The sequence below is a fragment of the Schistocerca gregaria genome, chromosome 1 (assembly GCF_023897955.1).
Source record: "Schistocerca gregaria isolate iqSchGreg1 chromosome 1, iqSchGreg1.2, whole genome shotgun sequence".
In the NCBI taxonomy this organism is placed as follows: Eukaryota; Metazoa; Arthropoda; class Insecta; order Orthoptera; family Acrididae; genus Schistocerca; species Schistocerca gregaria.
In genome coordinates, this window is record NC_064920.1 from 572071451 (window position 1) to 572086300 (window position 14850).

A 14850-nucleotide genomic window follows, 5' to 3' on the forward strand; every position below is an offset into this window, starting at 1 on the left:
TCACTAAGCTGTTCATAGTTGCTCATCCATGTTCCTGATTTCTTATTCATTATTAAACTTACTCCTCCATTACCCCCATTTCATTTTGTATTTATAACCCTTTATTCTTCTGACCAGAAGAGCTGTTAGTCCTGCCATCGAACTTCACAAATTTCTACCATATCTAACTTTAAATACCCATTTTCCTTTTAAAATTTTCTGATCTTTCTGCCTGACTAAGGGATCTGACAGTCCATAGTCTGATCTGTAGAACACCAGTTTTGTTTCTCTTGATAAAGACAACCTCCTGAGTAGTCCCCATCCAAACGTCCAAATGAGGGGCTACTTTACCTCCAGAATATTTTGCCCAAGAGGATACCATCATCATTTGACCATACAGTAAAGCTGCATGCCCTCAGGAAAAATTAAGGCTGTAGTTTCCCCTCGTTTTCAGCTGTTTGCAGTACCAGCACAGTAAGGCTGTTTTGATTGATGTTACAAGACCAGATCTGTCAATCGACCAGACTGTTGCCTGTGCAACTAGTAGAAAGGTTGCTGCCTCTCTTTAGGAACCACTCATTTGTCTGGTTTCTCAACAGATACTCCTCTGCTGCTGTTGCACCAATGGTGCAGCTACCTGTATCACTGAGGCACGTAAGCCTTCCCACCAACAGCTAGGTCCTTGGTTCATTCCGTGGGTGGGGATCTTCATATAAGTCCATAGTTTGTTTGGGCACAAAACTGTAGTGCTCAAGGAATTTCACATCTCTTGATATGAAACCTGTGATCACTTAATACTCACACATCATAGGCTTTTTAACAATCAGAATTACCTATAAAGATCCCTTGTTTGCCTTCAGGATCAAACTTTCCTTTGTTTAGCAATCTATACAAGATAACAGCTTTTTGACCAAATGTGTGAAGTTGATCTGGTTTTCTCTTCAACCACTTCTGATATGGAGTTCATCAAACATCCTTTAGATAAGCAACAATGTCAGATGTAGATAGCTGTATTGATGGCTTTGTCCTAAAATGATTATATTAGTCCTGACTTGAGCAGCATACAGTGAACCACATTGACCAACAAGTGGTTCTTTCATTCAGCAACACCATTCTGCTGTGGTGTGTATGAAACTGTTAGATGTTACTGTATTCTTCAGTTCTGCTGGTGGAGTCCCTTCTTTCAGTTCAGTTATACTTACCACGTCTGTGTGAAAAGACTTAATTTGATGACCAGTCTCATTTTCACTTAGGTTGTAGATTTCAACAGATTTGTCACGACTTCTTGTTTATGCTGAAGGAAAAAAGATTTGGTACTAACTGTTGTAGGTGTCTATAAAGGTCACAAAAAATCTCATAAGACCTTGAGATATTTCTCTCATTGGCACACAGACATCAGAGTGAATTGACTTCAGAAGTTCATTTGAGATCCCTTCTCATTTAATGAAGGTAGTGGATGTGATTTATACTGTGATTGTAGTGCATCTAGTCAGGTGAACATCACTGCATTTCAGACCTATCACATAGCGATTTCTGAGCATTTTGATCATATTTCATGATTTTAAGTGGCCTTATCAAGCATGCCAGATTTTCACATCACTTTTTATAACTTTCAGCTTGGCAATGAGAAATACCTTTGCACCATTTCCTTGTGAGTAAAACAAGTAACTGTATCTGTTTGCAGTCAGCTTAATTTTACCACTTGTATTTCATACAACTGCACAAGTTTTGTCAAATGTCACAATGTTGTTCTCAAACTTAGCCACTGAAATGAGAGGGGAAGTGTGCTAGGCCCATAACCTGGTGGAACTGATTTATGACATCAAGTCTGTGTTTGCTTTCTGTCTACTAGTGCATGCAGATTTTTCAACAGAGGGCACTTTACCTTCACTAGCCACTGTAGGTCTGTCTCAAAAAACATATCCTGAAGTGTTTTTTTTTAAAAAAAAAAATAAACAGTGCTATTAACTGTATTGACTGTGCGTCATAATTATAATATGACTGCATTTCCAGTCAAACTCTGTGTGCAGCAATCATATACACTATATTCATCATGTTAATGAATTTGGCATATTCTGCATTTTTAAGCTTATGAATTTAAGTTTTATATAATCAAAATATGTTGGATTTGACAATCGTGTAGACTGGGCCCATAACCTGATGGGACATGGTCTGGCAAAACAATCACAATTCCTAATTACAGAACAACTTTATTCATACTTCACTGCATGGAGAATAAACAGAACAACTAACAGTCAACTTTAAAACACATACCATGGTTTTGTAGACACCACAGATACTGCATGATGGTAGAACTTGAATCTCAACAATAATATTCAGTATAATTAACTGAGAAGTGATTACATGTCAAGATTTCAACACTTACTCCAGTCTGGATAGTTCTGATCAAAGGCACCTTGAGTTATTGATGTGGAGCTCTGCTTTGATCCCCACAGTAACTTTCCAAACAAGAACAGAAAGACAGTGCAACAGTAATAGATAATTTATTTCCAAATTCAACTTAAATAGATGTGAACCCTATAATAAAGGGCTTACCTGACCCTGAAGCTCAAATGACAGCTATAAAGCACCCTCAGCAGTACAGATTAACTCAGGAGGTAATTTTATGTTTATAATTTTACGTTTTAATACAACAAGTTGCTTTCATAGAACTGTAAATGCTGATTGTTACAATATTCAAGGAAAATTTACGGAATGAAAAATGGAAAGAATTTTATGCCAAACACATAGTGCATGAGAAATTTAATTATTTCCAAAAAATATTATTACAATGCTGTCATCCTTGTTTTTACCACTTCCATCCATCTTATTACCCAAAAATATGAATGTGACATCATTACAATAAGATGACGGGTTTTGTGATTTATGTCTTTTAACAAAGCAATATATTCTGACAGTGGAGATGGTATGTTAAATTATCAGTTTTAACTATACTCTAAATACTCATCTTTATGTGCAGAATGAACAGTTCTAGATTGTTCCCATATAAAAAGCATGGCACTTCTTTTTAATCATTCCATTTTACTTAAGTTATGTACAACATAAAATTATACAGTCTAGTTATCCACTGAGTCTACACAAAACAAATCATAGGCATACAACCCCACACATAATAATAATTAGTATGTATCATTATTGTAAAATTCTGGTAATATTAACCTCATCACTTTCTAAATTTTTTTTAAATATAACTTATTTAGCCTTTCTATTGTTAATTAACAACATTATAAATTATTGAGAAATTTACAAATTTTGTCACAATCATACAGCTCTTTTAGATTAATCATCACTATTCGATAGCCTGGACATCATGACAATCCCTTCCATCTACATATATGAAATATTTCTCTTCGAACAGAAAAACTCACATCTGTTTGAAGGAAATACATTCACACATGCCTATGAAACTAGACATAAATTGAAATACATGCTACCTTTTCACAGGCTCACATTATATGAAAATACTCCATATTAAATGGCTCTGAAGATCAGAAATAAGATAAGGTCAATATTCGCGAGATGCACATTGGAGACCATTGGCACATACCTGAAAAGCAAATGTTATTATAGTCTAGAAGAATTTCTAAATGAATAAAAAGTAAATGTTATAGTTTAGAAGAATTTATAAATAGGAATAGGGAGCAAGGATACAAGTACAAATGGTATACTTTCGAAGCCATATAGATACAAAGTATACACATTCACTGTATATTCATGTTTATATATAGAATTATAGTTTGAATGGTGGTTTGTATTCCGTTCAGTACTTCATATAGGTGTGTGAAGTCTATAGTAATGATTTGATGAGTTACGAAAAGATTTAATATATAATATTTTATTTTTATTATAGTAAGCAATGTATGTATTACATATTTCCTATAGTATATAAAATACAGTAACAACTTAGGTTAAAGACTGACGAGTCACCAAGGTTCTCAATCAAATGATTGTATAAAAACATGTTATGTGACAATAAAGTATCATGTCATAAAGTATCATATCATATCATATCATACCATGTTTGTTGTGATGCATTCCATGGCGTGTAAAACAGTTTCTTTCATAAGTATCAATATTTATACGCTTTATATTTACAAATTTGGCACAAAAACTTTTTAACTTATAATTCATTCATAGAATTTCTTTGTTAACACATGACCAGTCCGGAAGATCATACCTTTGTGGGAGTGTTGTTACAATTACGCTTGTGAAATGCAGGAACCGCAGCACTGTGATCAGCTTCTTAACAAAGGCTGTGGCTTCATTTCTGTAAACATTGTTTGCAGCTCCTATTGTCACCACATTGTATTTTTTTTGTGATTTCTGAGCAATCTTCGTGAACACTTTTAACCACATTGTCAAAACTGACACCAGGCTTTACATTGCCTGAGATCTGACATCACTATTTACACTGATGTCAAGAGTTCCCATATGTTCTGGCCGTGACTGTCGCCGAATATTTTCACCTTATTCTTCTGTTATGTTCTCTTTGTAGAATCGTTTTTACACGATACTGTGAAGACTTCTTTCGACGTTTCTTTATGCCCATAATCTTCCTTAATCGAAAAATCATCTTCTCTTACTGAGGTGGAGTCTGATTTGTTTACACCTGGTTCCTTGTATTGAAGATGTACCTCTGCACCACATATACACTTATTCTTCATAGTAGTATATTTGTTGTTTAGAGTAAGTAAATCACTTTGAAGTACTCTGATTTTTTCATCTTTTTCCTTGATGGTGTTTCAAAATTTGTTTTCCACAGCATCACTAACACACTTGAAACAAGTCCATATGTAGTCCTTGTTTACAAATTTTATGCTTAATTTTGCGCACTTCTCATGGAAGCAGTGGTGATAGCCTTTACACCAAATATCTTTAATCACTTTTTTGTTGCACATCTTACAATTGTTAACACTTTTATAGTCACATTTATTGGAGCCATCCTCATTTACTGTTTTACTGTGTGGCACCATCTTGACTAGTCTGGCTACAATGATTTTCAAAATATTAAAATCTTGTGTGGTCTTCGTACTAACCCTTTTAAGTTACTTTCGTAACCAGCTGATGAGTTAAGATATTATTCCTGAAAGACTGGTGTGCAATGTATAACTATTTATAACTGTTGTAGCAGTCTGAAGTAGTAGCCCATGTGCCGTGACCACACTGACCACACTGACTGCTACATGGGTGACTAATCAGCTTCCCCCAATGAAATCATCTTACGTTTACCTATTGCAGGCCTGGGAGGCTGCTAGGTCTCCTTCTTTCTGGCCTTGACTTGCAATGGACTGATCCTAAATCATGACATCCAAGAGACTGAAGTCTGCTATTATGCTCCCCTTATCTATAGCACCTGCACCCTTCTATGAATAAACTACTTGTGTGTTAAGGATGCCTTCTTATTATACCTAAATCCTTCGCTTATCCTAACTACCAATCACCTAGCTGAAGTAAGTTATGCAGTGCCAACACCCATTTATGAAAATAGAGATAAGCAACATGCCTTCAATTATACACTCAATTTCTGATTTACACCTTCTCAAATGTTCTGAATCAACTTTCAAAAATAACCCTTTAATAATTACTCAGTCCAGCTTCTGTAAAACCATCCCTATAGAAAATATATGTTCACGCACACTCAGTTCTGGTAGAACTAAACAAGAAAAATTACCCTATCATTATTTTATGTGGTCTTTCCAAATCCTTTGTGTGTGTAAAATATAAGCTTCTAATAGTCAACCTAAAATGGTATATACATTCCCTTTGCATGGATGGTGTCTTATCTTAAGAACAGAAACAGTGCATCACATCAGCAAATGGTATGGCAGAAATTGACAACTGACTAAAGTTAAAGTGAAAAAATATAAATATGTTGTACCTCAAACAGCAAATAATTTGCTGGATGTTGCAGCACGCCGTCTTATATGTGACAAAATTATTGAAATGCAAGGTTTACGTGATTCTACTGTTATCAACAAATAAGAATATATCTGTTACAAATGAATAGACAACCTTATAAATACGATTTTACAATGAAGGTGAGTAGCATGGTTTCTCAAGATGATGTGGTGTTAATCCTGAAAGACGATTATATCTGGTGGGATGAAGTTGAAAATTTTTCTGCAAATTCCTAAGATGTTTCATATTACTGTACTGCACAGATAATAATTCAACCTGTGTAATGGATTTATAGGTAAATTACGAGACAGAACTGCTGACCTGCACATTCAGGAGGTGAAAAGAGCTCTACTGCAAATAGACATACATAAAAAATGTGAGACTCTTCCAAGTTTTCAGAACTAATAGTTCATTCTTCAGAGAAGAGATATGAATAGGACGGTGAGGTTGAAAGGGAGGGAAGATAACTAAGAAACTAGCGTGAGAGGGACCCACCCATAGTGAGGAAGGCGGTTGACGAATATGTGTGTTTTGAGCAGTGCAAAACGTTTCACCACCAGAAGGTAGGCCTAAGTTCTGGCCAACAGTTCAGTCTCATAAGTTAATACTTTTATTAACCCTATTTACCTCAAAGTATCATAAAGTGAGTCGGAGAGTGACCCTTGACAGTAAAGTACCAAAAGGAAAACAAAATTGGTTATTGTGAGTATAGCTAATATAAGCTTGTTTTTGAGCTTCCATCAAATTGTGTGGAATGTACTGGGATCTCTTCACAGCTAAATATCCATGTAAAACCAGAATTCAATATGCCTCAATGCTTCTGTTTCATGGTAACTTAAACATAAATATTCTTCTATCATGCTGCACACAGTATCGACGTTTCTGGAACAACAGCCAATTTTGGTCACCTTTCACAAAACTCATTGCTAACGGAAAAACAGTCAAGACAAATTAGTTGCAAGCAGTCTTTTTTGAAGGTAACATATAACCCAAAAATAGAACAAAGCCATCTGGGGCCTTGTTCTTTAAATAGACCTTCACAAAAATTGTAAAAATATATCCAATGAAAACTCTTACATTAAACATTGTTTCCTTAAATTCTCACCATAAACAAATTGCTTAGTCAGTTTCTGAGTCGATATTACTTTAATGATAACAAATGACAAATTTCTGAACAATGACAATGTCCCTTTTCAGTAGTGGTTACTAGTGATTATATTAAAACTTTATAAAGCAGCATTCATATAATGGGCCCTAATAGTGTGTAAGAATACCCTTGGCCTGCTGCTGTTTCACTAATAATATTAAGTTGTGCCTGAAGGTCACTATAATGTAATAATAACAGTTGTGTCAAATGTATCCAATTGACTAATGAAGCCTGAAAAACTTTGCAATGATGCAAATCATTAAGACTTTTCGATGTTGGTACTGATGACCTCATATTTTTTGTGACCTGGGATGGTGACTAAGTTGCTATATTCAGAAATGTGTAATTGTAAGAAGCTGATTGCTCCATTGTTTTCCTTTTTTATCATGAGTGATGTGAGAGTTAATATGTCAGGTGCCATGGTTACTAAAAACACAATGAGAAAAGGTTTTTCCAAATGCTTGTACAGTACTAAAGATGAATCAGAAGCACACAATGAAAGTCTAATGAGATTCTGTTAGTAAATTCAGCTGACATTTAAAATTACATAACAAAACCTAAAGTACCGCTTGTAACAGTTAATAAGAAATCAATGTAAGTTGACATTAAATTCAGATTCCTGGGTCTGTGCCCGAAAGATAATATGAAATTGAATAAACATATTGATAAGTTAAAACCTAAAATCAGGAAATGTGGCTGCTATCCCCTTGGCACACTACAATAATGTACTTGTTTGACTAGAGTATGAAGTTAATACTATGAATACTACAAAACTGGAATAATCTATAATTGTTCTATTTCACAAGGAACAAAACAGACAAAGCATAAAAAGTAGATACTTACCAACTTTCTCTCCATAATGTACAAAATATTAACTAAAGTAAATCAACGGCATAGAAAAAAATCCGCAAAGAAAGAAACAGGCTTTAGGAGAGTATATAGCACTGTGGGCAATATTTAAACTGTGAAAAAAATGGAGATAACAACAATGAAATTGAATTATAAATCTTCTGGGATATATAAACATTAAGAAAGTTTTTGACATTATTTCAGTAACATCTGTATTAGCAGTTGTCAATAAAAGAGTAGGAAAGGACTCAAGCAATGTACATTTCAAAAATATGGCAATGCTACAGCCACAATTATACTTCATCAGAATAATGAGACTCATTCATTCACACATTGTGTCTCACTAATCCTACAGTGAAGTAGAGTTTTCAGGAATGTTGACCGAGTCATGTTATACATCAATAGTTAGAAGTGACTCTTGCAGGCTACTTCTACCAAGTATACTAACAATCAGTAACAAACTTTTTACTTTTTTATCTTCAGATCTCCCCTCTTTGATTTTTCCTCATCTCCTTTTCCACTTTCCTCCTAGTTCTTCATTGCACTAGTCATTCCATTTATCAATTCTCTACATCATCCTACATCTTTACCTCTTACTGTACACTTATTTCTTTTCGAATCTGAAGGTAACACATTGCTTATTATGTACTATTTTAGGCCTAGTACTCTCTCTGACATCCTCTCCTCTCCTTCATCTTTGTCTCTCCTTGTTGTCACAATAGTTGGGCCCTCTTTACCACTGTTTGACCTACACCTGTCTTCTAATTTTCCCAAACCTATCCTTCCTCCATGAGGAAGAGAGTATCTGTGGGATTTCTGTTGGGTTGTAGCCCAAGGAAACAAAGGAAACAAACTCATTTCTGTAGTACTAGGTATATTTCATACAGGCGTCCACATTACAATATATCATGCAGTGAACTGAACAAGCAAGATGGTGTGGGCCATTAGGTTATGAGTCAAAGAACTTGTGATGTGGAGATACATCATTCATATTTGTCAACACCACACAGACCCCCCTACCCTCCCTCAGCTGTGAAGGAGGTGAGGGAGACGGCAGTAATGTGATGGGGATGTCTATCTTTGGAGGTTGTTGCATCAAAGACTACACTGGGAGGTTGATGTGGAACTCCTGTAGATGGTGTGGGCGGACAAGGCATCAGTCGGTGCATGAAGATGGATTGGTGTGGGGAGCGGCTGTGTCCCCCACTTGATTGGCTGGCAGCCTCCCTCCCTAGGGGAGTTACCATAGCTCATAGGAGCATGTGATTGACCGCATGGAGGAGTGGGCAGGAGCCAGCGATTGACTGATGAACCAGGTCTGCAGTTGGGTGGGGTGAGTTGTCTTGCAGCAGGATGAAGATGTGGTTGTTGCCAATGAGGACAGTGATATCCTTCACATGTTTGGGTGGGATGTCAGTTTGCAGAACCACTAGAGGGGGTAGGGTGGAGGTGGTAGAGAGACAGGGTAAGAACTAGAGGAATGGAATTGATGGTGACATAGACGCATGCTCAGGTGAGGGCTGTGGCAGCACTGAAAGGTCATAGCTTGAGCACGAGTCCTCATTGCTGGGAGGCTGCATAACGTCGTCGAGTGAGAAAGGCACTGGGTTGACGTGTGCTGATTTCATGCAGTGGAGAGAAACAGTGAGTGGTAAACCTTTCACCTGGATGTGCATCATGTTAGTGGTGTGATTTATGACTCCATATTGGCCTGAATGCGCTGGGGCAATTGGGACCCAGATAGTGACATCAAGGAGAAAAATGATCCAGCTTACGAAGTCGAGAAAGTGGTTGGGATTGTCAGGGGAGGCACGATGTAACAGCCCCCCAGGGAGATCAGGTTTTTCACGGTAGATGAACTCACTCATGGTGCCCTCAATATCTGGTTTGTACGATGACCATAGGCTGAGGAGTACCCATGGGAGAGCCTCAGTCCAAAGGCTTGTGACACAGCAGTGCTGTCTTGAAAGCTCGATGCCACTGTTCTACCAGTCTGTTTGCTTGGGGATGGTAGGCAGTCATGTGACACTTGTTGATACCACACAGCTGGCAGAGTTGGGCAAAGAGTGCTGATTCAAACTGCCAGCCCTGGTCAATGAAGACAGTAGAGGGTCAGCCAAAGCGGGAAAAAACAAAAGCCTTAGCCATGGTTTCAGCAGTTATGTTGGTGAAAGGTACAACCTCTACCCACTACGATAAACAATTGATGAAAGAAACAACATAATAGAAATCCTCTCAGGGGTCCAGGTGTATGTGGCAAAAGTGGCCAGTTGGAATGTCTAATTTGCGGAGAAGTGGAACAGTGTGCCTGGTAGCTTTGTTGCACTAGCGGATGATGCAGTTCTGGACCCAGGTCTGACAATCGTGCTTCAGGTCTTGCCACCTGAATAGTTCTGACATGAGGCATATTGATGACTTAATTCTGGGGTTTGCTAGATAATGTAGTGTGTCAAACACTGAATGTGGAGGAGGGTGGGGATGAGGGGTTGGAGTGTGCCAGTACAGGAGTCACACCAGACTTCCTCTCAGATGCCAGAAAATTTTGCTTTGGTGAAAGACAGTGAAGTGGGGGTGCTGTTGAGAAGTTGCTGTCTATCCTCAGACTGGTTCTGTAGGGATGCGAGGTTGGAAAGGTTGACAACTGCTGAGATGGTGCTATTGAAGGAAAGGAAATCTGCAATTATGTTGTTGGCATCTTTGATGTGGCAGATGTCGGTAGAGAACTAAGAGATGAAATCGAAATGCCAGAATTGGACATATTGTTGCTGCAGTTGCAGTTTATCAGTGTTGATCTAGAATCCATATGACGAAAGAGTGTCCTTTACTATTGTGATGTGGCATTCATGATCTCAATTGGATATGCTGAAGATAAGCATATTGTCAAGATATACGAAACAGAAGTCAAACTGCAACAAGAGAGAGTCATTGCCACATCTGGGCGGCGTTTTTTTTTAACCAGAACGGCAAGAAATGGGACTCGTACAACCCGATGGGGGTGATAATCACCATTTTTTGAATGTCTTCAGGTGCTACTGGGATTTGGTGATAATCACGTTTGCAATCCGGTCTGCTGAAAATTGTACCACCTGCGATAAGGTGAGTGAAGTCGGAAATGTTCAGTATAGGATAATTGTCCATCACAGTTCTAGCATTCAAGCGTCTGTAATTGCCACACACACAATAAAAGCCATCCTGTTTAGGGATGAGGTATTACTATCAGAGGGCTGTAAAATTCCCACCTCAAGAACTTCCTTTATTTAATGGCGAGCCAAGTGTAACTTTGGTGGGTTAAGGTGGCGAGCCTTGCAGCAAATAGGTGAGTCCTCGGATGTTATGATGCAATGAGCAGTTCCATTTGTGACAGTGGAAACTTAATGTTCAATGACTACACGTTGGTGGGGCATGATGTCGATTGATTTCTTAGGGGTGCATGGCTTGGAAGCAGTGTAATTGTCTGCCCGATACAGGGATGGCAGCGAAAAATTTACATTTTTGCTATGTTTACGCCAGCACAGATGGCAGTTTGCAAGTGCTGAGCCTGAGGCAGATGTGAGCGGTGTGCGTAGGGGCTGTCTATTGTCTGTAGTGTGCGAGAGAGAGGTGTGCTCGATGGTGGCAGCGCTGCTGGCATCCGTGGAGCTATGGAGTAAGCCTTACAAGGAGGTGCGAGAGGAAGTGAATGTTTATCAACAAACTGGTCAGGCTAGCCCATGGTGGTGGGGACCGTGGTCAGAGCCTGGAGGGCTGGATTGTCATGAGGTGCACAAATGTCAGTTTTCAAAACAGGTGAGAGGGACGTTAAGTGGAACACACTTGATGGGGGTGTGGGGTAACACTGTGTGGTTGAAACTGGAGTCACATGAGATAGATGTGGCATTGCTAACCTGCTTACAGTTGTCAGCAGAGCTGTCAGGTGTGTCGGATGAAGGCTCAGGTGTCGGCACTGCCAACTGCACTGTGAAATTGATCACAGCAAGCTCGTCCTCGGCACGTGCAATGCGCGTTCTCACAGTAGAGGGCACATGTCTTGGCAGCACACAATTCACAGTTGCACAAGTCCTGCTTGCGAGAGCCACACACTGATGCACTAAACTGTTAACAGTATTTACACACAGAGCAGGTGGTGGAGCACGGTCACATGGGATGTGAGAGTTAGACAGAAGTGTGGTGAAACGGAGAACCTCAAATGATGTTTGGAGACACCTGGTGGTGTGATAAGAAGTCCATTCCCAGGAATGGTTTTGCGATGTCCACCATGTGGAAGATCCAGGGGAAGGTGAGGCCATTAGAGAGACAGAATTGAAGCAAGCTCACCGGAGCTGCAGGTCTGGAGTGTAGATGAGTTCATGGCTCACAGGAGACAGTGTGTGCATGTGAGGAGGTGTTTGACCATTGATTTAAGTATGACTGAGACATCAGCACTGGTGTCCACAAGGAAGAAGCGACTCAATGAATAGGCTTTGACATAAAGAAGGTCATTTGACGGGACAGAAGCATGGAAGGAATATAGCATGGGTTGGCGCTTATTGGACGATGGCTTTTTGGATGCTTACATGGGAGGTTACACTTTTTTGTGTCATCGCCGAATATAGTGTAGTACCAATAGTAAGGGTACATTGGGAGATGAGGTAGCTGATCGTCCTCTATGTCCTTAGGTTCATACACAAGGGTGGTTCATGCAGGCATGATATGCAGTGGCTGGGTGGGCAGAGAGTCCACGTCCTTGGTCCATGTCCTTGGTGCCATGTGACACAGCAGTAAGGGGGATGGAGCACAGCCTGCTCCTGCCTACGGCCGGGCGAGCTCCTGGCGAAGGACTGCCAACTTGTTGCATGAGCTCCTGCTGGTGGCGCTGGTGTGTGAGCAAATGGACCTGGTCGGCCATCCGCAGATGTGAACCAATAGATTCCAGGGCGTGGGGAAGGAGATGAACCTGGAGACCTGAAGGCAGTTTTGATAACCACACTGACCCCACGAGGCATAGCCAGCACAAACCTGGTATGGGGTGTGGTCGCCAAGATGTTCCTCATACAGTATTCACAGACTAACCTCTTGTGGGGGGCATGAGAGGCCCTCAATGATAGTCTGTTTTGCGAAATCGTACTTAGAAGTTAGCAGCGGCGTCAGAGGTAGGTTGCAGATCAGGTCTGTGTGCCTATGTGGTTGAGTCATGAGACACAGTAATTTTGAATTGTCGTCGGTGACATGGTACACTTCGAACAACGTTGCTGGCTTGTCCTCAGATAGTTGAGGTAGGTTCGGTAAGTGGCCTGGTTGTGGCTACGAAGGTGCAGCTAGGTTTTTATCTGAGTCCCTCGTATCACTCATATGATGTGGATGCTGGAACAGTGCGGTCAATGCAGATGGACTGTGAGTGATCAGTCTGTCAGAGTGGATGAGAGTGGCACTGAAGCACTAGGAAATGATGCTGTAGAACTGTCCGATGCAATGTACATGGCACAAAAGTCTGACACAGAAGCCTTGGCCAGCACCATGTGAAAAGCAAGTGAGGCTGAAGCAAAAACCCCTAGCAAATTTACTTGCAGTGGTGGGGTGTGGGAGGGGGAAGGGATGAAGAGTGGTAAAATGTCCCCACTGGGCTGTCAGCATGATGAGCTGGGGTATGTTCAGAGGGGCAGAAACCACAGTTAGTATCACTACACCGCACATTGTTCACATCAGGTGGGAGTCTGTAAAGTGCATTGAAGGGCCAAACGGTCATTGGGGGTGGAAACTGCTCTAGAAATGTTCATGATATACGCTGGGCATTGTCCACTTAGTAAAGTGATGAACCAGTAAAGCACTCGGGCATCACAGGAGCACAATTGGTACACATGGTCTGTCCTAACAAATGTGAGGTTGCACATGGCACTGTTGTAATGCTCACCGGTGTGGCCAGCATCTGACACATAGTTTGATCACAAAATGCAGAATCCATGTCAGCTTGATGAAATCCAGAAACTTTGCTCTTCTCGTTATTGTTTTCAAAATGCACATCTTGATGAACACCCACGGGAGAGGCAAAGCCTGAGTCTGTAGTCACATGTTGCACTGTCGAGTGGCGAAAGTGTTGAGACAATGAAACTGCAGGAAATATGTTGTAGAATCCAGGTGGTGGTGAAGTGATGAAACGTCCATTATAGGTGTAGGAGCCTCAATATCCACGTGCTGCACGGCAGGATACATGGCCAAATGGAACGAATGAAGGCATGAACAAAGCCGGCAGAATAGACACAAAAATATTTGCACTACGAGGAAACAGCGCATGAATTCTTAATCGTGGTCACCACTGTGGAATTAGATTAGAATAGTACTTGTTCCATGGATCATGAATACGACACTTTGTAATGATGTTGAATGTGTCAGGTTAATAAACGGTGTCTGTACAAGATTTTACATTACATAAAATATTACATGACACTTTTGAGGGGGGGGGGAGGGGGGGTTGGGAAATTACCCGCTTACTGTATCCAAAAATTCATCTAATGAGTAGAAGGAATTGCCATTAAGAAATTCCTTTAATTGACTTTTAAATGCTATATGGCTATCTGTCAGACTTTTGATGGCATTAGGTAAGTGACCAAAGACTTTTGTGGCAGCATAATTTACCCCCTTCTGAGCCAAAGTTAGATTTAACCTTGAGAAGTGAAGATCATCCTTTCTCCTAGTGTTGTAGCATTGTACACTGCTATTACTTTTGAATTCATTCGGATTGTTAATAACAGATTTCATATATATATTAAAAACAAAGATTCCAAGACCCAAGACTTACCAAGCAGGAAAGTGCCGGTAGATAGGCACAATGAATAAAACACACAAACACACACACAGAATTTTGAGCTTTCACAACCGGTGGCTGCTTCGTTAGGAAAGAGGGATGGAAAAGGAAAGATGAAAGGATGTGGGTTTTAAGGGAGAGGGTAAGGAGTCATTCCAATCCCGGGAGTGGAAAGACT

General features: G+C 39.9%; 1 long non-coding RNA gene across 1 annotated transcript in view; it reads right to left on the minus strand.

Moving 5' to 3' along the window:
* Nucleotides 1–2547: 2547 nt before the first annotated feature.
* The window catches only part of LOC126356499 (uncharacterized), a 69151-nt gene continuing 56848 nt past the window's right edge, over nucleotides 2548–14850 (minus strand). Inside the window, exon 4 of the long non-coding RNA XR_007565765.1 lies at nucleotides 2548–3547. This is a non-coding gene — a long non-coding RNA (uncharacterized LOC126356499). The remainder of the gene's footprint in view (nucleotides 3548–14850) is intronic.